The sequence below is a fragment of the Papio anubis genome, chromosome 5, assembly GCF_008728515.1.
Source record: "Papio anubis isolate 15944 chromosome 5, Panubis1.0, whole genome shotgun sequence".
Classification (NCBI taxonomy): Eukaryota; Metazoa; Chordata; class Mammalia; order Primates; family Cercopithecidae; genus Papio; species Papio anubis.
The window spans coordinates 8516445-8541610 of NC_044980.1; the positions used below are offsets into that span (position 1 = coordinate 8516445).

The 25166-nt window shown below is 40.4% G+C and overlaps 1 protein-coding gene across 3 annotated transcripts in view; it reads right to left on the minus strand.

Annotated features, from left to right (window-relative positions):
• SEMA5A (semaphorin 5A) overlaps window positions 1-25166 on the minus strand; it is a 507347-nt gene that overhangs the window by 378904 nt on the left and 103277 nt on the right. For all 3 annotated transcript variants that reach the window (XM_021939236.2, XM_021939237.2, XM_021939238.2), the window contains exon 2: window positions 16269-16365. The gene's annotated coding sequence lies outside the window, so the exon portion shown is untranslated. The remainder of the gene's footprint in view (window positions 1-16268; window positions 16366-25166) is intronic.

The following is a 25166-nucleotide window of genomic DNA, read 5'->3' on the forward strand; positions in this document are numbered from 1 at the left end:
GTTTTCTTTGTATAGTACATATTCCCAGGGGTTGTAATAGTGGGTGAAAGAGTTTGTATATTTTTAATTAGGATTATCAAACTGCTTTTCCCAAAAAATGTAAGTAATTCATGTTTCTATCAGTCATGGGTAAGAGTCCCCTTAGTCAGCATCCTTACCTGCAATGGGTGTTACCTTTTTATCCCTCTCTTTTAGAATGATATCTCATTTGAATTATCCTAATAGTAATGGATAGAACATTGTTTTATCTACTTACTGGACACGAGGATTTGCTCTTATGTGAATTACCTATTCATATATTTTTCTACTTTCTTATGGGCTGCCTGAATTTTTCTCATCAATTTATAAGAGTTCTTTGTATAATAGAAATATTAACCTTATGCCTATTGCAGGGATTGCAAATATTATCTCTATCTAATGCTAGACTTTTTAGATGGTTTATGTCACCTTTTAGCACAGTTTATTTTAACGATAACCAAATTACAGTCTATCCCTTAGGTTGCCAAAAAGAAGGAATTAGCAGAAAATTCTCGTTCTGCAATTACTAAGATAAAACATCCAGTGAAAGATGAACTTGGAAAAGATTCAGTATAAATAAAAGTACATGTTCAAGGATGCTTTCTTAACCTTTGGCACAGATGCCACCTCGCCCCTCCCTTGGCTTATAAGAAGCCATCATACACCAAGTCACTAACACAGTTGGTCTCACCCTTTGATGCAGATGTTACTAGGGTGTTGCTCTCTGAATAATTCTTCAACCTGGGCAAAGCATTTGAATTGGGAATTTTCAGCTATAATTGTCACTCTGTGCTGCCCACAGGATGGAGTCTTTGACCTGGACATAAATACAGACCAGAATTCTGAGCCCAAAAACTATCTCTAGCATCTGGAGAAGAAGGCATCATGAAAGGGGAAGAATGTAGTTGCTTATATACAAAATAAGTTGAATTTGCAAGGAAGAACTGACTCTCTTTTTCTTTAAAAACGGTAGGTAGTATCGAAGTTTTTCTCCTCTTTACAGACAAAAACAAAAAGGCTAACGGAATGCAGTCAACCGAGAACTAGTTTCTTACATTTCCATTGAGGGTTTCTTTCTCCAGATCTGTCATTTTTCACAATTTTCCAAGTAATAAAGTCATAGGCTTTTTTGTTAGACGGCTGGAAAGAGAAATGTATTTGTCATCCTGTCCGATGTTCCAAAGCATTTTCCAGTGTTGTTTTTGCTGCTGTTATCTTGTTGAATTTTTATCAGACTATTATTGGTACCACCAATAAAGAGGATGTTCAATTATGTTTCTAATCCCAAAAATAGTGCAAAAAAATTAATCTTAAAAGTATAACGGAATCCACTTTTTTTTTTCACTGACTCCATCTGCAAGCCAGGATCAACCGTAAAATCATTTTATGAAGAAGCAATATTGCAGGGATTTGTTCTCTGGGTCTAACAGACTGCTTGCAAGCCAGAGTTAAAGGTCCTGAACAGTTGATGCAAATTCCACCTCTGTATTTCACTGCCCTCAGTGAGCTCAACATCATTCATTTAAGCATGTATTAGCTGATATTTTAATACCACCATGCAGCAGAGAAGGAGAATCACATAATTTTAAAATTCAGGCTGAGGGCTACTCTGGATACAGAAGGTTGACTTCTGACCACCTGCTTCCCCACTAGACTTGTTCTAAATGGCTTTCTCGAGAGGTGATTCACAAGTGCTAAAAAATCATGAATTTTTAAAATGAGATATTTTGGATTACTTACAAACTACTTTCCATAATGGCATTTTACCAATGAAATGATCCACTGGATGAACATGACTTATCCTCAGTTATCTGTTTTATTCCTGAGCTCATCTATTTTGACAAGTTCTTGATCACTGTGCCTTACAAATTATGCACAGTCTTTTCACAAAGCCTTCACTATGGATTCTAGGAGCTCACAACCCACCGCTTCTCAACATACAGTCATATATTCTGCTTTACAGTAGAATACTTCTGCCTCAGGGAATCCTAATGGCCAGGGCCAAATCTTGTTTTCACTAACTGTGAGAAACGTGAGCCTTATTCTTTATATTAATAAGCCAAATGAATTTCTCTTTGATAGAAAATCAAACTTCTAAGCCACTGATAAAACTCTGGTGACATCCTGAGCTTCATAGGTTTGATCGTCTTACAAAAGGTGTTAACAATGCAAGTGAGGTTAACAAAAATCCTTGCAGGGAATCACACATTGAGTGGCTCTCTGGGCAGAATCACTAACTGCTGCATTTTAATAACAGCGAGTCAAAGACCCTCTCACCCAACACATCACAAATGTTCACAGAGATTCAATGAGTCAACAACTATGCCTACTGCAGCTGGAACTGACACTGAAAATGTTAACTACATCAACAAAAATTCTCAGCAGGCCTTTCAAACACTAAACTTCTCCCTAGCCCAAGGTCTCTGAGGAAAAAATACAACAATTAAAAGAGCAGTGTGGAGTGAGAGCACAGTACAGCAAATTTTTAATGTCAGAAAGTAGCAATTTGCTAACTAAGAAAACTGGAAAAATCATTATAACCTGTGCCTTACTTTGCCCAGCACCTCCCAAGACTCAACTGGAAAGAGCCTGGTTTTGAGAAGAATGAAAGCCTGAACTGCTGATTGTGAAGAAAAAAAAAAAAAAAAAAAAAAAAGCAAAATAAATGCTGAAAGGAATTCACACAAAATATTTCATTGTAAGAGTCTGACCTTATTTCCTACAGCCAGAATGGCATTTTACGATACAACAGTGGAGAATTTTGCTACTAAGATGTTGAATGAAATCCCTCAAGAAGAGAATTACCTTTGAGATTTTCTGTCACTTTTAAGATCACTTCTGAAGTATCAAAGCAGTACTATAGCAAATGAAATATTATGAAGAGCTTTGCAACAGATGCCAATACCTTCCCCAAACATGTCTGAGGCATCTCCTAGGTCAGAGGCCCTGGATTTCAAATACACTGCCAATGTGTCTGTCAATGACCCCCAAATACACAGCTCTATTCCCAATCATTCCTTGATAGCCCACACTTGTGTATCTGTCTACTCTCTACACCCGATGAGAAATGAAAGCCTTCAACTCAAAGTTAACATTGCCCTAGGAGAACTGTTGTTTTTCCCTCCAAAACCTACCCCTCCCCAAGGCTTCTCTGTCTCAGTCAGTGGTCCACCATCCACTCACTTACTGAGGTCCAAAACTTCCAATTCATTTTTAATTTATCTTCTCCTCTCCCCAATGCCCAATCCATCAGAGCACCACAGACTCTACCTCTAAACATGTCAAGCCCATCCACTTTTCTCCTACACTAACAACCCTGTAGTCTGTGCCACCATCACGCCTGACCCCATCATCTGTGAGAGCTTCAAGCTGGTCTTCCTGCTTCCTCTCTAGCTACTCTGGAATCCACTCTCCTGACCCAGTGGTGACCCTGATAATTTAAATGACAATTTGGAAATGTAAATAACTCATATCCCACCACTGCTTCTCCAAAGGGTTCCCAATGCCCCTAATAGGCATAGAAGTTTCAATCCCAGCTTACAAAGCCCTACACGTGCTAACTCTTACCCACCTCTGTGGTCTCAATTCACACCACTGTCCCCTTCCCCACTACACACAAACCAATCCAAAGTTGTCCCCTATTCACTCTCTGTCACATGAACTCATCTGAATTCTTTGCTTAGCACTTACCACTGGACAATACTTTTTTTATTTATTGTGAACGCAATTATTGCTTATGGTCTAACTCTTCCATCAAAAATGTATGCTACAGGAGACCCAGGAGCCTATCTGTCTTGCTTACGTGTATATCACCAGCGCCTATAACCAAGGCTCATACACTACATGTGTTCACACACAAAAAAAAATACCTAGGGAGGAAGGAGAATGCAAGTTATTTCTCATGGTCACTTTGACTGCAATTTTCAAAAAAAACAGTCAGTGTGTTACAGCAACAGTAGAAGCATGATTTCCAATCAGACATTAATTGAGATGCCCACTAGCCCTTGGTGACCCCATGTGCAGGAAGAGATGTTTCAGGGACACCATTTGTTTATACAGATGTCTGTCCTTGAGGGATTTTTGTTTGAGATCAACCACCAATCATGTGTTTTCTGCAAGGAAATTACACAGTGAGGGTGGGTTCCAACCCTCAGAATATTTGCTAGCTCAGTGAAATAAAACCAAGATTCCATTTGGAGAAACCTATAGCTGCTTTACTTTGCAATAAATTGTAAAATAGGTGGGTTTTGTTGTTTTAGAATTCTTTTCTGTAATAGTCTACCAAGAGGGATCCCTTGGGGCCTTTAGAAAATAAAAGGGGTAAAACACATGCTGGATTAAGAAGTTATATATTATCCACTGGGCTCAACCATGCAGGAGGCCTCAGCATGACCTTGGCAAGTTTCTTAACCTCGTCACACTTTGTTCACTCACCTTTAAATGGTGATAATATTAGAACCTGCCTACTTGTTGAGAAGATGAAATGGCATGCGTAAAGCAGTGTCTGGGACACAGGAAGTGCTCAGATAATGTAAGCATTATGAATTATCACCAAGTTATTACCAGTGCTTCGAGAAATATTTCAGATTTGGAAATGTTGGAAAATCCACATTATTAAATTTGTATTGTCATTGCTACATTACAAGGAACTATTTAATGACTTGCTCTGAGCATGTTCAAGTCCTCCTTTGGCTGCAAACACAGATGACTACCGCAGGCCCCTGGAGGTGACCCAGGATTAGCTACACTCTATTCTTTCTACACTTGGAGAACTGGCACGTGCTTGAGAAAAGACGAGAAAAGCTACTCCAAGTTAATAAAGTCTTCACAAATCATGCACATGTGATTAGAAATGTTCGTTCTGAGTGTATCTGATCATTTAGTATTTGCTCAAGAAAACAATAATTACTTTGTACATGATCTGCCATAAAGACAAAAAATGAGCAAGAAAATAAGAGTCAAAGTTAGAAAACATACAAGACACTTAATGTTATAATCAGAGAACTGAGTCACACTGTCATAATTCACTTTATTGTTGCTAATATTATGATGTCCCAGAAGAAACTTCCAAGACATTTACGTAGACCTTTTTAACACCTGGTTTATAAAATAACATTAAAAGAATATAGTCCAGTACATAAAACAGAAAGTTATTTTAAAAACTGAAATTGGCCAGGTGCGGTGGCTCACACCTGTAATCCCAGCACTTTGGGAGGCTGAGGCGGGTGGATCATGAGGTCACGAGTTCAAGACCTGCCTGGCTAACACGGTGAAAACCCAGCTCTACTAAATATATAAACATTAGCCAGGCATGGTGGCAAGCACCTGTAATCCCAGCTACTCGGGAGGGTGAGGCAGGAGAATCTCTTGAACCTGCGAGGCAGAGGTTGCAGTGAGCCAAGATCCCGCCACTGCTCTGCAGCCTGGGTGACAGAGCAAGACTCTGTCTTGGTGGAAAAAAAAAGAATTCAGCTCCTAGAAAATACCGCAGCAGAATGATAAAGTTAACATATAACTACATATCAAGCTGAGTCAAGAAGAAAGGAATTTCAGGAAGATACACAAAAATGATAGTGACTTGGGAGAAAAGAATAGACCTGCCTATGGAAGCGTACGTTGGTTCTCTGGTGATGTTTCAGCCTGAGCACTAACATAGGAAACATGCTATCCTTCTCCTGCTTTACTAACATTCTGCCTTCTTGGCTGGTGCATCCCTGTGCCAGGCTGATGAATACATTGCACCTGCTGCTCATAGCTGGGAACACAACCAGCAACAAAGCACAGTCACAGCTTCAGGGAGGTAAGGAAGGTGAGTGACTGTCCATACTCTGTGTGTGCGTATCCACAGTCACACATGTGTACGTAGCACCAAGTTAGTGAAAAGTTCTTATTTAAAAGGTGCTACCTAGGCTGTGGTTTTCCTCTAGTCGGTGGATCCTTGAGCAGTCTACCCCTAATTTGCCACAAATTCATAATTAAGTTACATAGCTGGGTGTTAGTATATTGTTCTAGATATAGATTTCAGTGATTTTAACCCTGCCCTAGTGCATCTAATGCAGTAGGGTCCTCCAATGATAAGGCTATCTATATCTATTTAGCTATCGCTATATTATTTACATACACACACTAATATAGGCAGGCATTCTATCTTCCTGTTTATTCAACTCCATCTGCATATGTGTGTGTGTGTGTGTGTGTATATATATATATATATATATATATTCAACTATATCTATCTATCCATCCATCCATCCAAATGACCCAGAATTGTGCTCACAGCAAGGTAGATACTCTTAAACATTAGTGCTGTCCCCTGGACATGTACATCCAGATAACTATATTATGGGAACTACAATTTCAGTCTTCTGAGCTTGGCTTACCCCACAACCTGACCGTCATGCTGTGCTGCGCTATTTTTATGTTTAATATGTACTCCTTGAAGACGATACTATGAAATTCCACTGTAACACTGATTGATTGTGTTCAAATGCTCACTTTAAGAAAGGTTAGATGCCAGGAAGGAAGTGATATTGAATCCTACAGTGCAGGAAAGCAGCTACATTGGTTTTGGTCTTGATGCTATTTGAATACCTCACCTTCCTTTTCTGTTCTCCTGTACAACTTATAGATAACCATTAATAAGAAACGGACTTTAGAAGCCTCTCACAGTCTTTCCTGTCTTTGGTACACTGGAAGTGATGTTCAGTTATACTGGAAAACAGTGAAGACTATTTGAGAAAGCAGTAAAATGAATGGCCCCGGCTGGACAATATAAGGACAGTCTATAATGGCTACAGCAAATATAATTATTTAATTATTGTAAAATTATGCAATAAACCTCTTAAATTAAATATAGCACAATCAGAAGGCTAGAGGAACACATTTTATCACACTCTTAAGGACCATTAGAGAAGTTATATTTTACAAAATTTCCATCTGTATCACTTCATTAAATAACACATACGTATTCAGTGCTTATTATGTGCCAGAGTGTTAAGTATTGGGAAGATGGATGCAATAATCAAGCCAAGGACTTCACAGCATGAAGAAGGAGGACTATATGTATTTACAAAATACTACAATGAATCCAACTTTAAATTGCCATTGCAGGGATGTGCACAGGAGTGTGCAGACACAGACAGGGTGCAACTTAATTCACCTGGCTACGGAGAAGGAAGAGAAAGGTTCATGGAAAACAAGACAGGTTAGCTGAGAACTGGTGAACAAGCAAATATCTACCCACTGAACGATGTGGGGGAAATTATACCAAACGCATCCATCTCTGATTGGGGATGGGGAGGAAGAATCCCATTCTTCTTCTCTTAGCCAAGCTCATAGCCTTCCAGCTCTGTGTCCAAATTAGAAATAGGGTATTAGTCTTGCAATTCAGAAAGTCCCAGAAAAATCCATCCATCAATCCATCTACTCAACAAATGATTATTGACATCTTATTACATCTTAGTCCCTTACCTCGCCTAGGAATGGAGCAGTGAATGAACAAAATAAGCCAAATCCCTGGCAGGGTAGAGCTTACATGAGAAGGCGGGGGCAGAAGTTATATAAAATAGATAAACAAAATATGTCACATATCAGACAGTGTTAAGTTCTTTGGAAGAAAAGCAATAAAGCAGAGAAGGAAAATAGATAATAGCAGGGAGACTGTTTCCATTTTAATCATTTGATCAGGAATATCTCCTGAGAAGGTAAGAGTTGAATAAACTTGAAGTAGGCCAAGGAGCGATCTTCAGGGATCTTCAGGTAAAGAGTGCTGCAGGCACAGAAAACAGTCAGAATGAAAACACTGGGCAAGGAACGTGGCTACTCTGTTCCAGGGAGAGCAAGGAGGCCAGTGAAACTGAAGCTGATGCTTGGGAGAGAAAGATAGAGAAGAGAGAGGATGAGGACAAAGAAGGGACACGTGGTGCCTGGCGGGCCAAGTGAGGAAGCTGGCTTTCCATTTGAATAAAGCAGCAGCTGGTGGAGGATTCTGAGCAGAGAGCCAATCTGGTCATTTTGTGGAGAAAAGACCATGGAGGCCCAAGAGCAGAAGCAGCGAGACGGCCGGAAGACCTGAGCACTCACGGGGACCAAGTTGCTGGGAGCTTAGCTGAGGCAGAGAGCAGTGAAGGTGTTGAGAAGTGGCAAGATTTTGGATATATGTCGAACAAAAAAACAATAACAATAAGATTTGTTGACAACTGATTATGGGGTGACAGAGAAAGAGAATAATCAAATATTATTCCAAGTGTTTCAGCCTGAGCAAGTGGAAGACTGGACTTCCCATTAATAAAATGAGGAACTCTACAGAAGGACATGGCTAGGGGATGTGGGGAGAAAAGAGCTCAGTTTGGACATGGTTAATTTGAAGACATAAATTAGACATCCAGTTGTGAGGTTAAATAGGCAGTTGAATATATAAATAATTCTGAAGCTTAGGGATAGGTTTTGGCTGCAGATAGACATGTGGGAGTAATTAGTGTGCAAATGGTACTAAAGCCATGAGACTGGAAGAGATTTCTCAATGATGAGAATGGTGGGAAAAGAGACAAGGTCCAGGCACTGAACCTTATGGGACTCCAGTGCTTGGACGGCAGGGAGATGACCATTTGAGGCTAAGATGCAAAGCCCAGAGATACGAGGTCAGGCCAGGGAAATGGAGCATCCTAAAGCCAAGTAGAGAAAGTATGTCAAGGAGGTGGGAGGGGTTGATAGTATAAAAGCTGCTAACTGTTAAGTATGATGATGACTGAGCCTCAACTGCTGGATTTAGCAACATGGCAATGATGGGTGATCTTGGCTAGACAGTGCTGAAGGAATGACTGACGGATCAGACTGGGCTCAAAAAGAAATAAAAAGACAGAAATGGAAGACAACAAGTACAGGCAAACACTTTAAACAAAGGGTTTTTTTTTGTTTTTGTTTTGTTTTGTTTTGTGTGTGTTTTGTTGTTGTTGTTTTGTTTTGTTTTGTTTTGTTTTAGCAAAGAGGAGAGAAATGTGTTATAACTAAAGAAAAAATTAGAGGCCACAGGTCAAATTTTCTTAAGATGGTAGATCTTTCCATTCCTACTGGAAAAAAAAAAGAACAACATAGAGGGAAAAATAAAAGCTGATTATGTAGGAAAGAAAGGAAATAACTGCTTAAGTACTGTAGGAGCAAAGGAATGGGATATAGTTTGGCCAAACCAGGGCTAAGAGTTTCTATCAGAATTAATCAGTGTCCATTAGCTGGGATACTGTGATTGGCCCACTTGGGTAGGTACTTCACCTTTAAAGCATCACTGTAGTAAGGAGGCGGCCTGCAATGGAGAAAAGAGGAACAGTTCTCAAAAAGTATGTGGCCCCTGAGCTGTGAGAGGGGTACCCCAATTTATATGTACTAAAAAAAAAAAATCTGAGCTACAGTAAACGACTTAGATCAACCTACCTAATTCCTCAGCACTGGAAATGTAAGTGCACTATTCTTAGATACTGTCATATGAAAATACGGTGGTATTTACTTCCCAGAATCTCCCAACCAACTTCCCAACCTTTCCTTTTTCTGCTTTGGTTTAACCAATAGTGGTTACTGCTCAGGCTTTAGACAAAAACAAATGAAGTAAAATGACTCTGATTCCTTTGTGGCCTGGGAGGCTCAAAGAGACATAAACACACACAAAACCCCCATGAAAAGCTCCGCTACTTAAAGCGTGAACTGATTCGGTTTGCAGCCCTGCAGCTATAGGGGCCTCTCCAATACTCTGATCCGGAAACCACAGGGCAGGAAAATGCCCCAAGTCCCATGAAATCCAAAGATCCAAACATGGGGTCATTTTTATGCCCTTAGGAAAGTTCTGCCAAAAAAAGATCTTACACACAGTGTAATCGAGAGGGCAGTATCCTTACGGGCACATGTAGATCTTCAACTCCAAGCAATTAACCTCACACACATCTGCCCCTCTAATGGGTGTCTGAGAATAAACAGCACACATCAATCCCTCCCGGCCTCACTCCATGACGAAACTAAGGAAAGAAAACGAATTCTGAACTTCACCACACAGCTGTGATTCACAAATATTTATAGTAGCCATAAAGCTGGTGACCTTCAGGAAGATAACACACTTGGCAGACATTCACCTAAACACAAGAGGGGAAAAGGCCCAAATCTCAAATAGCAGAGAACAGAGAGAGAGGCAACATTTCCCAAGTTCCATAATGGGGGAATTCCAATGCATTCTAATGGGGATAATGGAAGCTGACAGTTCTCTTGTCAGTGAACTTTGGTAAGCGGAGTGAAATGCTTGTGACAAAACAGATCAGCTCTGCACAGGCCTTTCTGGATGGCCTCACAGGGATTCTCCATCAGGCTGACTACACAATTGGATGGGACTCAGGAGTACTGTCTACAGCCCTGTATTTCTGACATCATTAAGAACGACAGGCTAAACCTTTCTCCCAAATTACAATCACTCAGCATGTTTAAGCAAGTGTGTACCTTGTATCAACAATATACATAGAGATGCACTGAAAATATCACAAAATAAAATTCCTGTCAGGGAAGTGGCATCAAAAGAAACACTGTCAGCAACTCAGCAGGCACTTTTTCTTTTCATATTTAGTCTCTTTGTCTAGTTTAAACCCCTCCTTACCTATTATCACACCCAAACCTATGTCTTCTCACTTTCCTTATTTTATAGCCAAGAAATCCAACAAAATCAAGAAAAGTAGACTGAGAGCTGAGTCTTGGCCTGATCTGTCCACAGTCAGGTGGTTATGAATCTCAGAAAGCAAGATCTAGATTCAGTCTTTTGGAACTCCTGCCCTTAGCATTATTGTGTGCACATCAGCACATCACAACAAATTAATATTTTATGTCAGTGCTCGAGACTGCACAAAAGAGGACATCCACCCATACATATGTGATTTGACCAGCCTGAACTCGGTCTTCGACACCCGCCATGTAACATTTAATGCAAACACCTTAAGTTACGTACAAGAATGAGCCAAGAAGCAAAGCACTGTGATCATGATTTAATCGTGGTTAATATAATGGGTTAAGTTCTATAAAATTTTAAAAAAAGGAAATATAGTTGTTAAAATGTAGGCATAGGCTATACAAAATCTTAAAATAGAAAGTTACCTTTTCCCTAACAAAGAAGAATGAATAAAAGAATGAGAACATTTAAGTTGTCTGGTTCTAAACTAGGCCTCTATTTGTAGAAAGGAGAAGTGTGTAGCTGGGATTTTCTCCCACTTGTACAAATATTGTTATTGTCCGAACATCCACAATAAATTAAAATTGGGGATTGATTTTTTTCAGTAAGGACAAAGAAAGGCAGAATAAAACTTTGAGAAGATTTTAAAAAGAAAAACTATATTTTAAATTTAAACTATATTTTAAATATTTAAAAACTATATTTTAAACTGGTACTGAATTAAACAGTTAAATATTTTTAATAAGATCAGAAGAAAGTAAAGAATCTTGTTAATTTTTTTTTACTATTATCATTTTATAGATGAAAATGTTTTGTTTAATTCCTAAGCACTGATTAAAATCATTATCAAGAAAAAATCTGACATCACTAAAATAAACTTATTTAAATTTAAAAGGAAAAGCAACAAGCAAATGAAATAGGGGAAAAAACAGTGACAATAATGAGTTAATAAACTTAATAATTAAGTCTTAAAATCTGTAAGAAAAACACTGAGTCTCTATAGCTAAACAGTTATAAAATCTGGACAAATAATTCTCACACACGTTTGTTTGTCTCTCTCTCGCTCTCTCTCTCTCCCCCCCTTCCCCCTCTCCTTCCTTCCTCCTTTCTCTCTTTCTCTTGCCTCTTCTCAGAGTAATGGCTAATTATCGCTTGAAAAAAAATTAGCAAAGTAACACAATGAGTAAAAAATAAAACATATAAAGAAAGAATATTATCAAATTGACCAAAATAATTAATAATAATACTCAAAGTTTTTGAGTAATGATACTCAAATTTGTTTTAGCAAAATAAATTCTCCAGCATATAAATCAAGTATAATATCTACAATACTTTTACAAAGCCAAACTGGCAGATTTTTAAGACTCCCTGGGTTTTATGTAGTAAATCAACTATAGCTCTTCTGAGCTAATGAATTAACCCTCAATTAAAAGAAAGTATTACAATAACAATTGCTATTGGTTTTGAAGCATGTACTTCATGCACCAAATACAGTGACCGACCCGAAGTGAGAAAGTAGGATTGGAACTCAGGCGTATGAAGTCTCCCATCACCCTTGTCATGTGCATTTCAGCATGGTCTATGACTTTTGTGAACTGGAAGCAACATATGTTCCACAAAAGAGAGCAGGCAATGGCATTACAGTGCCTTTACATGATAGAATATTACGTATACATTAAAATAAGGGTTTTTTCTTCAATTTGCAATAATATGAGAAAGTATGTATAAGTGAAAAAGCAGTCTGCAGAATTGTATGCTTACTATTATCTCAACTCTTTAAACTGCTTATCAAAAATATTCCATAAAAGTCTCCATTAAATGCCATCTGTGATTGTCTTCGATACAGGCATTATAGTTGAATATTCCCCTTCTTTTATATATTTTCAGTAATGAGCATTCACTACATTAATGCCCTTTAAAATTTTGTTTAATTGTAAAAATAATAATACTCCTGAAAATCTTACTGATCACATGGATGATACAGTACAAACACCTGTACTCCAGAGATCATCTCTGCTTAGAGTTTGGTATATATTAATATATATTCTAGTAGACTTTATAACACACATGAACTTGTGTATAGAGATTATGTGTGTGTGTGTGTATTTCTTTTTTATTTTTTTATTTTATTTTATTTTTTATTTTTATTTTTTTTTTTTTTTTGAGACAGAGTCTTGCTCTGTCGCCCAGGCTGGAGCGCAGCGGCCAGATCTCAGCTCACTGCAAGCTCCGCCTCCCAGGTTTATGCCATTCTCCTGCCTCAGCCTCCCAAGTAGCTGGGACTACAGGCGCCCGCCACCTCGCCCAGCTAGTTTTTCGTATTTTTTAGTAGAGACGGGGTTTCACCGTGTTAGTCAGGATGGTCTCGATCTCCTGACCTTGTGATCTCGGCCTCCCAAAGTGCTGGGATTACAGGCTTGAGCCACCGCCCCCGGCCGTGTGTGTTTATTTTTAAGAGGGGATTATATCAAATATATTATTCTGCAATTTGCTTTTCCAGTTAATAAGGAATCAAGGATAGTTTTCCATTACTTTTATGATCAGAATTTTGTTTTTTATATCATTGCCATTAAGGTGAAGCACACTTTGCCATGGCACATAGAATAAGTACCTAGGGGCCAGTGGCCCCTTGACAAAGGCACGTCTCCAAAACTTCTACTACATTATCAGGCTCTTGAGTTTGCTGCAATTATAGATTTCTAAGAATGAATGAATGAATGAATGAATACAATAGTTCCTTGCTTAAATTGCTTAAAGAAACACAAATTAATTGGTCTTTCAATTTTCTTTGCCCATCTTTGTAAATGGTATAGTAGAGTCAAATATGCCTTTAAGTGTCAGAAATATCCTTTTGTAATAAAAATGTAAAATTTAAAACAATCATACCACAATTTATGTGGCAAAGGGTATTGCCATGTTATTTCATGGTTTAACTATGTCAATCCTGTTCAAACTCTGTCTTTGCTCATAATAGAAGAGGGATATTTGAGATCAGAACATTCTCGTTCAACATAATTATCAGACAGCCCAAGATAATTGCATGTTTACCCTAATATATATAAAAGGCAGCAATATATATATAATATATATAAAAGGCACCTTATATATAAGGGTGCAAACTAACAGTGTCACTCTTAGAAACTATGTAAAAACCAAAGTAGGAAATACCATCTAAACTTATTTCATAAATGAGTTATATATACTAGCTTAACAAAATATCAAGAAAATAATATTTATCAGGCCCTAATTTGAGCAAAGCTGTAATTTAGGTGAGACTTAGACTAATACATTTGGGGCATATAGACTATGTCAAGCAATGGAACATCAAATGCCCTTATTCCAAAGGGTAAGGTTTGCAGTTACAATACACTTCATTAAAATTTGTTGATAATTAAAATCCAAGTATCCAAGATAAATTGCATTGTGGGACTAGTACCTACTGTCCCCCGAAACACTCTCATTCACTATACTATGAGGTCTTCAGCAGTGCAAGGATCATGTTAATCATAGCTCAGAAAGCTGCTTAGCCTGGAGGCCAAATCCAGCCCACCGCCTGTCTTTGTAATAAAGTTTTATTGTAACACAGCCATGCCCATTCACTTACCTATCTATGACTGCTTTCATACTACAATGGCAGAGTGATGCAACAAAGACTGTACAGCCTGTAAGCACTAAAATGTTTTCTCACACTTTTCAGAAAACGTTCGCCAATTCTTGATTTAGATTACTGTTTGAAAAACTGATTTCTTAATATTTGTTCTGAGCTTCTCTGTACGAGTCTGAGTATTTCCAGTAAGGAATAAAAAATAATGTCTGACTGTGCTTATTCTAGGGAGGCATTGTTAGTGCTAAGAGGCAGTTTTGTGTAAAGGTTAAGAAGATAGAATCAAATCCCAGCTCTGCCTCTGACTCACTGCAAATCTCAGGCAGATTACTTAAGCTTTTGGTGCCTCCATTTCCTTATCTTTAAAACAGTGACCATAATAACAGAATCCTGAAAGGTTGTTATGAGAATTGAAAACACCTCAGCGCAGGGCCTGGCACACAGTGAGGACTTACATTAGCTAATAACTCTACCTATCACATATCATGATGACCACTGAGCATCCAAAGCGAGCCAACACAGGCTCCATGTGGTCATCCTTCCAGCTCTCAGGTGCTGTGGTTCTCCATGGAGGAGGGAACGGGAGTTTCCAGTTAAGACACTATGTGAACCTGAATCCACGTGGGCTGGAGAAACATGCAAAATGCAGACATCCGTTTCTTCTGCAAAACGTAAGGATGACACAGGAGAACCTCTCATCTCAGCTGAGCACATCTACACTTCTATACAGAGGGCCCGGCTCTGAGACCCATCTAGCCTCCTTCCTCATAGAAGAAAACAGGGACTGGGAACTCAAAATCCGAGCGTGGGAATGGTCACCAGTTATTCAGAAAATCTCTTGATTATCTAAAATCAGCAAAGCACTTTGTGAATTGGGAAGAAATATAAGCCTGTCCACAATGAGACGGTCATTTAGTTAGGGAGAAAAATAAATAAGTCAACAAACAAAGGCAGTGTCTTTGCAGTGACTAGTAAATGGAATGATACCGTCACTTTCCCTCACTTTACTTGTTCCTCCCCTACACCACCAGCCCTCTATCCCCCTTCACCCCTTCCTTTCTTCTAGTCTTCCCAGAAAGTGGCAACACCTAGGTCTCAAGTGTTTAGGAAAGGCTCCAGTAAAGCCAGCATTTATGAGCCAGCCTTTGGAAGATCCAAACAAGCACAGTTGGTGGTGGGAACAGATCACTGGCCCCAGGGAGGAGGAAATTGTGTGGAGGCCTGACCAGGAGGATCCCTGAGAGTATCATGAGAGGTTTAGGGTTTACCCAGCAGGTGCAGGGGACCGCAGAATGTCCCAGAACAGGAAGTGAGATGACAGTGGTATGCACTGCAAATAAGTTGGGGGGCAGAGCACAGAGGTAACCGCAGGAGACAAAACTGAAACCCGGTAGGCAGTCACACCGGGGCACAGAAGACTCAAAGAAGCATCTAAGCCTTTTCATGTCTTCAGGTTCCTGAGTGATGTAGCGGTGGCACACGACCAAAATTGTTTTACTTGAAAGGTTTCTCTATCTGAAAGCTTGCTCATTCACTCTTTTTTTTTTTTTTTAATTAATTTATTTATTTATTTTGAGGTGGAGTCCTGCTCTGTCGCTCAGGCTGGAGTGCAGTGGTCAATCTCAGCTCACTGCAAACTCTGCCTCCTGGGTTTAAGCGATTCTTGTGTCTCAGCCTCCCAAGGAGCTGGGATTACAGGCACATACCACCACGCCAGGCTAATTTTTGTATTTTTAGTAGAGATGGAGTTTCACCATGTTGGCCAGGCTGGAACCCCTGACCTCAGGTGATCCACCCTCCTTGGCCTCCCAAAATGCTGGGATTAGAGGCGTGAGCCACCACACCCGGCCCACCTTCGTTTTTAATAACAGAAGTAAAGCTCATAAGCTGGCAAAAATATTTCAGTCTGTAAAATTTTGGTTTCTTCCCTTCTCATTTAGATGTCTCACTTACCAAGGAGAGAGAGGGTGGAGGCCGCGTTTCCTCAGTCATGAATCACACTGACTCCACAGCCATGTGGGCACTCTGGCCCAAGTCTCACACACCAACACTTCAAAAAAGAAAACAGAGAGATCCAGTCAACCATTTTAAAAGAGGACATGGTCATTGGTGATGAATTCTATGAAGTTCCATTAAAGCCTGAACAATCAGCACAAGCTGCTTTAGCCACGTAGGATTAGAGCAGTGACGCAGGACAGCTTGGCATCACAATCATGCTACCCTAGTTCAGGATCGTGTGCACTAACAGATTCTTTGTCTTCAGAAAAGGAGAAATGAACGTTTAAATGCTGTTAACAGATGAAATAACTCTCATGAAACATCCAAAAGAACCATTATTTCAAACCCATTGAAATTATCTCAAGCAGTCTGAAAATTAAATTAAGATTCATTATATGAATTTATCCATTTCATGATGACTCATTCCATTTTTTGGAACACATGGTACCTTATACAATGCATTTCAAAAACAGGAGATAAAGGCAGAAGCACAAACTCTGCTAGAAATGTGAGTTTATATTTTTATTTACATATTAATTTATTAGGTACACAGTTATGAGGCTTTATAGAAAAAGAATGATACATCATGAATAACAAGCCACTTTGCCAAAACCAAGTAAACCTGTCCAATCTCCTCATTCAATTTAATATACAAAAATTCTGAAAACTCGATATTGTCGTTGGATGGAAAGATGACCACAAAACACAAGCCTCCCTAGAAACATGAATGCCAGAAGCTGAGAATGCAGGTGACTTTCCATCTATGATCCATATGAGAAATGTGTTCATCACCAGTGAAGGACGCCTGACTTCAAATACTGCATTTCAGGGCTCATGCTTTTTTCTGTTCTCCTCATTCATCTGGTTTCTCTCTTCTCTTCCCAGGTGGCAGCTTCTGACTGCTATAGATGTGAAACACCCTGACATTCTTCCTCCCCACCCTGATGAAGGGAAAATTGGAGAAAGAACTTCCCAGAACATTCTGGCTGTCCCTCTAGGCAGTGATTCCCAGGCAGTCAGCTTCAGTCATGATCCAAGGCCATCTGCCTGCAGAAAATGAACTGAACAACAGCAGCTGGAAATTTATAAAATTGTATACCTGCTGAATTGCCATTTCAGAAGCCCTAGGGTTCAGAGGCCAGGGAACAGGACAAGGTGGCACTACCTCTCCATAAGGCTCCCTTCCTCCAGGACGGGCCTTTGGTATGTTCATGGGAAGCAAGGGGGTGACCCAGGGCAACACACTGGGACATGCCTGCCTGAGATGCCCCAGCAGCCCAGGCACCCTCACATCGTGCAGCACAGCCAACCCTCCAGTCCCAGCAGAGTCTTCAAAAGTCGGTGACATCATCCTTTGGACAGGACAAAGTGCAGATGCAAATCCTTGAAGCCAAAAGAGGAGCCAGGGAAGCACACTCAGTCTCAGAAATATTCCTAAGAGCGGCCAATTGCTTTTTCACGACATCACTAATATCACCTTTGGGTGTGGCAACAAAATATGTTAGTTGAAACTTCTTTATTAAATGGCATGTTTGAATACACAAGCTTCCTCTCTCCAGTCCTAAAATCTGTTTTACAACAATTATTACTAAAACATCCTTATAGTTGTTTAGATCTGAGTTGAAATTTAAGTAATAAAGTTTGACAGATTCTCTGGTTACTGCCATGAATAGCTGGCAATTTCTGTAAGTTCCCATGTCTCAGAACTACATTAAAAACAGGGCTAATAGGTCTCCTGCCTCCCTCAGTGAGGTCACAAATGAGCTGATGTGACCCCTCGGCTGGACAGCGAAACCACACCTGCAGAATATGGGTCAGTCTCTTAAATGACAGAGACTGGGGCCAAAAAGAACATTGTAAGAATTCAAAATCAGTAACACAACCAGAAAGCAAATACTGCAGGAAGAAGACACCCCTGCTGAATTCAGCACGGACAGCCCACAGCCTGGACTGCCAGACAGTCCTGGTCCAACCAACAGACTCCAAAACCCAGCCTCTTCCTTGTGGAAAAGCAATACCCACAGGACAGAGCTCTCTTGGCTTGGGGGAAAACACAGCTTCCTATAGAATATGATGTCTAAACAGGAAATCGGTCCCAACAGCAGGATTCAACGGTGTCCACCCAAAAGGGTTGTTACTATGCCTGTGTTTACATAAATGGTGAAAAAGATATTTTACCAGCCTAGTGCTTGTCAGCCAAGTGAACAGTATTGGGACTTTCTACTCCTGCAGGTCAGCCCTTGCCTGGGGAAGACAGGGTGCTCACCAGGACACCCATGTGTGCGTGGGAGCGTGCACTCAGGAGCTGAAACAACAGTAACAATGCAGAGACCTTGAGTTGGAGCCAAGCTAGAGGAACAGACGACCATTCTTGCAGGTCCAGAAGCAGACACCTCCTGTCCTCTCCCAGCAAGGTCGTAAATTAGCCAGTGCATTAATCATAAATCACTGACATATTTTCTAGAAAACTGAGAAGAAAGCCAAAAGGCAAAGAAATTACATAGCCCCAGAGGCTCACCCCAGACTGGAAGTTGGAAATTTTTTTTTTTTTTTAATACTTTAAGTTCTAGGGTACATGTGCATAACATACAGGTTTGTTACATATGTATACTTGTGCCACGTTGCTGTGCTGCACCCATCAACTCGTCATTTACATCAGCTATAACTCCCAATGCAATCCCTCCCCGCTCTCCGCTCCCCATGATAGGCCCCGGTGTGTGATGTTCCCCTTCCCGAGTCCAAGTGATCTCATTGTTCAGTTCCCACCTATGAGTGAGAACATGCGGTGTTTGGTTTTCTGTTCTTGTGATAGTTTGCTAAGAATGATGGTTTCCAGCTGCATCCATGTCCCTACAAAGGACACAAACTCATCCTTTTTTATGGCTGCATAGTATTCCATGGTGTATATGTGCCACATTTTCTTAATCCAGTCTGTCACTGATGGACATTTGGGTTGATTCCAAGTCTTTGCTATTGTGAATTGTGCCGCAATAAACATACGTGTGCATGTGTCTTTATAGCAGCATGATTTATAATCCTTTGGGTATATACCCAGTAATGGGATGGCTGGGTCATATGGTACATCTAGTTCTAGATCCTTGAGGAATCGCCACACTGTTTTCCATAATGGTTGAACTAGTTTACAATCCCACCAACAGTGTAAGTGTCGCTTAAAAATTTTCCAACTACACTGGAAGTTGGAAAATTTTTAAGCGACACTTAACTACCCATTTAATAAGAAACTGCTTATTTTTTGTAAATGTAGAAATTTCTCTATTTGACTCAATTCCATATTACCCTTATTCTTTTCTCTTTTAGCTTAGCACTAACCTTGGTACGAACAACCTCTGAAATCCTGAGTCATAATTTTCAGAGTTCTGCTTATTACAAATGCCACCATGAACATACATGTGCAGAATTATCATGACAACACTTTTGATTTACAAACAGTAACTCTTTCCCAGAAGTTTTGCCCTGTGGCCACCTACGCTCTTCAAATTGTCTCTAAATGGAACGACATGAAGAAGATTTCATATCAATTATAACTCACTAAGTGCTCATCAGCACATGACTTTCTGCGAAAATATGCCACCTTTTCCCTGCCCAGCTTACTCAGAATGAGGTAAGATGTAGACTTAAACATTATTTTGGACACGAAAGGTGAGCTGAGTGGTAGCCTTTATCCTGAAGATACATGACAGAAATGTACATGCCAGGCCAGTCTTACGAGCTGAATTTAGAAACTGTACAACAGTAAGATTACACTGGAAATAAAAATAGAAAAAACCGCCTGGCATCAGAAAGTTTAGTGGAGTGATGAAAAGAAACCCTAAAAGATACAGGTTCAAGAAACCTAAGAACTGCTAGGCCAGCATTTCCCAAAGGCAAGAATTCCACCAGTGGCCATGGCGTTTAATTGACAGGCTTCTCAACATCAGTCCCTCAGTTAATCACCATGCACAGCACAGCCCCATGGCCACCCTTGGTGGGTGCTTAGAAGACAAAGCAAGAAACTGTTACACTCTCAGGAGCTCTCTATATGATTTTTCTGCTATGTAGTTCAGTAAATACTATAAATTGGAGGAAAGAAAAGTTACTTACAGGCAGAAGAGTCAAGGAAAAGATTTCTGAAAATGGGAAATGTGATGTGGGCTCCGAGGGATGAGGAGATAAGGAGTCTGTTAAAAGAGATGCTGAAGCATGTTTTAGTGGGTGCATTGCAGGTGAAACAAACGGTAGATGAGGGAGGAACAGCTGAAAGTCATCAGGTATAAGAGAAGAGCCATTTAGGCCAGCACCATGGTGAGTTAAAGCATGAGTTCCTGGTACCCTGGAGTTGAGTGGAAACCCCACCACGGCGTCCACCACAATAAGAGTTTGTAGGAGTGCAAACTGAATGAGATAGGTGAAAAAAAGTGATCCCACAAAGGTAAAAATCTGGACTGCAAAGCCAGGAGAATCACAGACAGAAAGCTGGCCTCATGTTCAAGTCTCTGGAGGAAGACAAGGAAGTAAACAGGAGGGTGGATTCCAGGTGAGAGGCCAAGGAGCAGGGAGGGTGGCATCACGAGTGTGTGGAGGCAGCCAGCATCGGCTAGCAGGAGCATGTGCCACGATGACTACCTGCAAGGTCACTCACATGCAAGGGCATGGATGGATGGCTCAAAACAGCCACTCCAGACAGCTAAGAGATGGGAAAAGTATATGACACACAGATCGTAGGGAATGTTAACATGAGAAAGAGATGAGACTTCATCCAAAGGAAGGCAGAGTCACTGAAGGTTCAGTGGAATGTCAGGGTGAGCAAACTTTGGGAGGGTGAATATGGCAGCTCTGCAGAGGATGCACAATACAAGAAGGGGAGAAACTGGGGCAAAAAGCTGCCACCAGAGAACTCCAAGTATGAGGAGAATTACAGTAAAGGATGCACCTTGCCCTTGCCAAGTTCCTGGGAAATCACCTCTAAGACCTTAGAATGTCCTGCCTGATGAGAGACTTTGTTTTAGGGGAGCTTTAGGCCACACAGATAGTCTAGGCTAACTATGTGGTTAATGGCTGAGGGCTTGGGCCTCCCTGGATTAGTCTGGCCGTGTCTATGTGGTCAATTCTCAATAAAAACTCAGGACACCAAGGCTCAGGTGAAGTCGCCTGGTTGGCAATACCCCATGCATGTTGCCATATATCCTTGTAGGAGAAGAAGCATTGTCCATGTGTCTCCACCAGAAAGAGACCATCAGAATCTCCTGGCCAGCCTCTCTCGGACTCCAGCTGTGCACCTTTTCCACAGCTGGAGTGTAAAGGGTACTGCTGTACCCTTTGACTGAGATCAACCATAATCACTAATACAACAGGTTTTATACATTCTTAGAGTTCTTCAAGCAAGTCATTGATCCTGAGGATGGCCATAAGCCACATGGCAAACACGGTCAGGGGACCCCACGTGACTAAGTGTGCAGCTTGGGCCCTAAACGTCAACATTTAAAACCCAGGAGCAACAAATGGCATATCACATTGGAATTATTCACGAAGAAAATATATTCCACATTCCCAGAAATATATTAGCCTTCTAAAATAGATTTTAAAATATGCTAAATAAAAAGACAAAACATCACAGTCCATTTTTGCAAGGAATCACTTATATAGAAACATCAGTCTAAAAACTCAGCATGTACTTACTGAGGAATGAATGTTCTTGAATTTAGGGCAATAACCTAAATGACGAAAATCAGAATTTTCTCAGTAGGAATTAAAATACAAAATGAGTAAAGGGCATTATTTTTGGAAGTGCCTTCATCCAGTGCCACTGGTTTGACTGAAAGGAACTATGCGGAGGACCCAGCACTCAGAGGTGGGCTGTGGGATAATGAAATGCCATTCACTCTGGCTGTAAGCACTGCAACCCTTTCTGTCACTGTCCCTAGCCCGGCTGTCCAGGCTTCCATGAGGTCACCTCTGACAGCCTCTGTCACTTGTTCCACATAGGTGGTCTCCACACAAATGCGCTTAGATAAATCAACACTGGACATTTAGGATAACAATGTCCCTTGAAAGAATGGCAATCTCTGTGTTGGGGATCCTTGGAAACCCCAGGCACTCAAGAAAACAAAGAGTGTGTGACAGGAACAGAGAACAAGCCTTTGAGGCAAAAGTGGTAGGGAAGAAAGCAGAGAGAGGGGAGGGGGAAGGAAGAGCAAGACAAAAGGAAGAGGGGGAAGAAAAATACACTACAAGCAGCTACACGGGTAACAGGATGTCCTGAAATAGTGCAGCCTACCGAAAAATATTATATAATCTATCATTATAAAATGGATCTTTATTGTTTCCTTCAACTTTTGTTAAAATAAATTTTATGGAAAATTGAGGTTTACAACATGATGTAATGGTGACCTATAGATAGTAAAATGGTTACCATAGTGAAGCAAATTAACATATTTATCATCTCACATAGTCACATTTTTTGAGGTAAGAGCAGCTAAAATCTACTTATTTCACAAAAGTTCTAAATACCATATAATTTTATTAGCTATGGTTCTCACGCCTGCATTAGATGTCTTTGAAGGATACAAATAACAGCAATGTCAGCTTCAGGTACGAGGGAGGCAGGCCAGTTCCTGGCCATTCCCTTCCACTGGCAGAACGTCTGCTGTCACCTGCCACCACATTCCTGAGCAAATATTCCAGCATTCAAGGAAACAATTTGAAAAGGAAAAGCAAAATGCACAAAAGCTTGAGGTGATGAAGAAATTGTACAATGAAGGCAGCAGCCAGCCCCAGCCACTCTTACCACGGTCCAGAGAGCAGCCGCGTACCCCTCCCCTTCTCTCCTCTACAGGCCAGCACTGGTTGGGGTCAGAGGCTGGTCCGTGGAGCAAGTCCATTGAGACTCCCAAATATAAGATTGCTGGCCACTTTACATTCAAGACAGGGTCAGGACTCAAATGAAAAATGGGGTAATTTTTAAAGATAGATCTCTGGATTTGTTCAATATCACCACTTAAATTTTTTTTAGGTTTTTTTTTTATTTCCATAGGTTATTGGGAAACAGGTGGTGTTTGGTTACATGAGTAAGTTCTTTTGTGGTGATTTGTGAGATTTTGGTGCATCCATCACCCGAGCAGTATACACTGTACCCTATTTGTAGTCTTTTATCCCTCACCACCTCCCACGCTTTCCCCCGAGTCCCCAAAGGTCATTGTGTAATTCTTACGCCTTTGCATCCTCATAACTTAGCTCCCACTTATAAATAAGAACATATGATGTTTGGTTTTCCATTCCTGCATTACTTCACTTAGAATAATATTCTCTAATCTCATCCAGGTCACTGTGAATGCCATGAATTCATTCCTGTTTATGGCTGAGTAGTATTCCATTTTGTAGATATACCACAGTTTCTTTATCCACTTGTTCATTGGTGAGCACTTGGACTGGTTCCACATTTTTGCGATTGTGAATTGTGCTCCTATAAACATGCATGTGCAAGTATCTTTTTCATATGGTGACTTATTTTCCTTTGGGTAGATACCCAGTAGTTGCACCACCTAAATTTTGAACAGTATTTGACATTTTGATGTCTAAGGGCTGACAGCAGAGTTAGAAAGAGATAGGATATAGTAGGCCCAGCTCTTAAAGGTTTTTCTTTCTTAATGATGTTCCTTTGCTGCTTGGTTTGCCTGCACCGGCCTAAATACAGAATCTGTGCATGACCCCAGCCAAGCTCTGCACAGACAAACAGGTTCTGAATGAAGTCGTGTCTCTAGCAGGGACAGCACTGATGCAAACACCCGTGGCTTTAGAAAGTTAGAGACCTTACACAAACTGTGGGACAAATGTACAGAGAGAGCACACACACATATTTATAATCAGATCATTATAGATATAAAATGCAACAATATTGCATTCCAATAAGCAAATAAATGGCCTTACTTTCCACATCAGCTTGTACGTCCAATCAGAGACTTTTTCCCGTATCCCAGTTTAGCACACTGGGTGTTATGCTGAATGACATGCGTAAGACCACAATGACATGGGAGGTCTCTGCCCTCAAGGAATTCAGCCTTTGGAATCGCTTTTCCCCAAATCACAAACAATCTCATTAGCAACCAGCTGATATTTGATCTAGAAATAATTCCACATATTTATCAAGAACATTTAATAAAGAATCCCTTCACTAAATATTTCTCATGCCATTAAAAAAAAAAAAGAAAGTGTCAGATGTTGAGATTGCCCTTCACTGAGTCTCTGGCTCCCACAGGGCCAAAGTAAGAACACCTGGCGACCAGTCCCAAAGGTCAAGGCCTCATGGACAGTAAGTCCTCACGTGATGACAGATGACCTCACACCTAGGTCATTTAATCATGCAAACATCTGCCTCGATGACTGGCAGGGGCAAGTGCGACTTTCCTGTACAGAAGAGCAGGCACTTCTACAAGTTGTATCCAAAGAGTAAGATGGCATGAAAGAGATACACTCTTCCCACTTGGAGCCTTCACACCCAGATCCAGCCTGAGACCCCTCTCTCCATCAGACGGTAGTCACTGTGAATGGAATGATCTAGAAATATTAAACATAACTCAGACCTAAAGAAGAATAAACAAAGTAACAGGGGATTTTGTTCCTCAAAGCATTGACTAATCCTAACAACAGTTTGGGAGGAAGAAATCCAATTGTTTTCCATTCTGTCTTCATGCAGATTATCCTTTGGTGAATATTTAAAGCTAGTAGAAATAGCTGGTCCTCAGTATTGCCTCAGTAACGGAAATAAAGCTGGAGTAAACACTTCCTATTTCATTACTCCCACACGAGACAATGATGTGTTCTGAGCTGCAAAGAGGCATGGGGGCTGAGGAAAAGAAA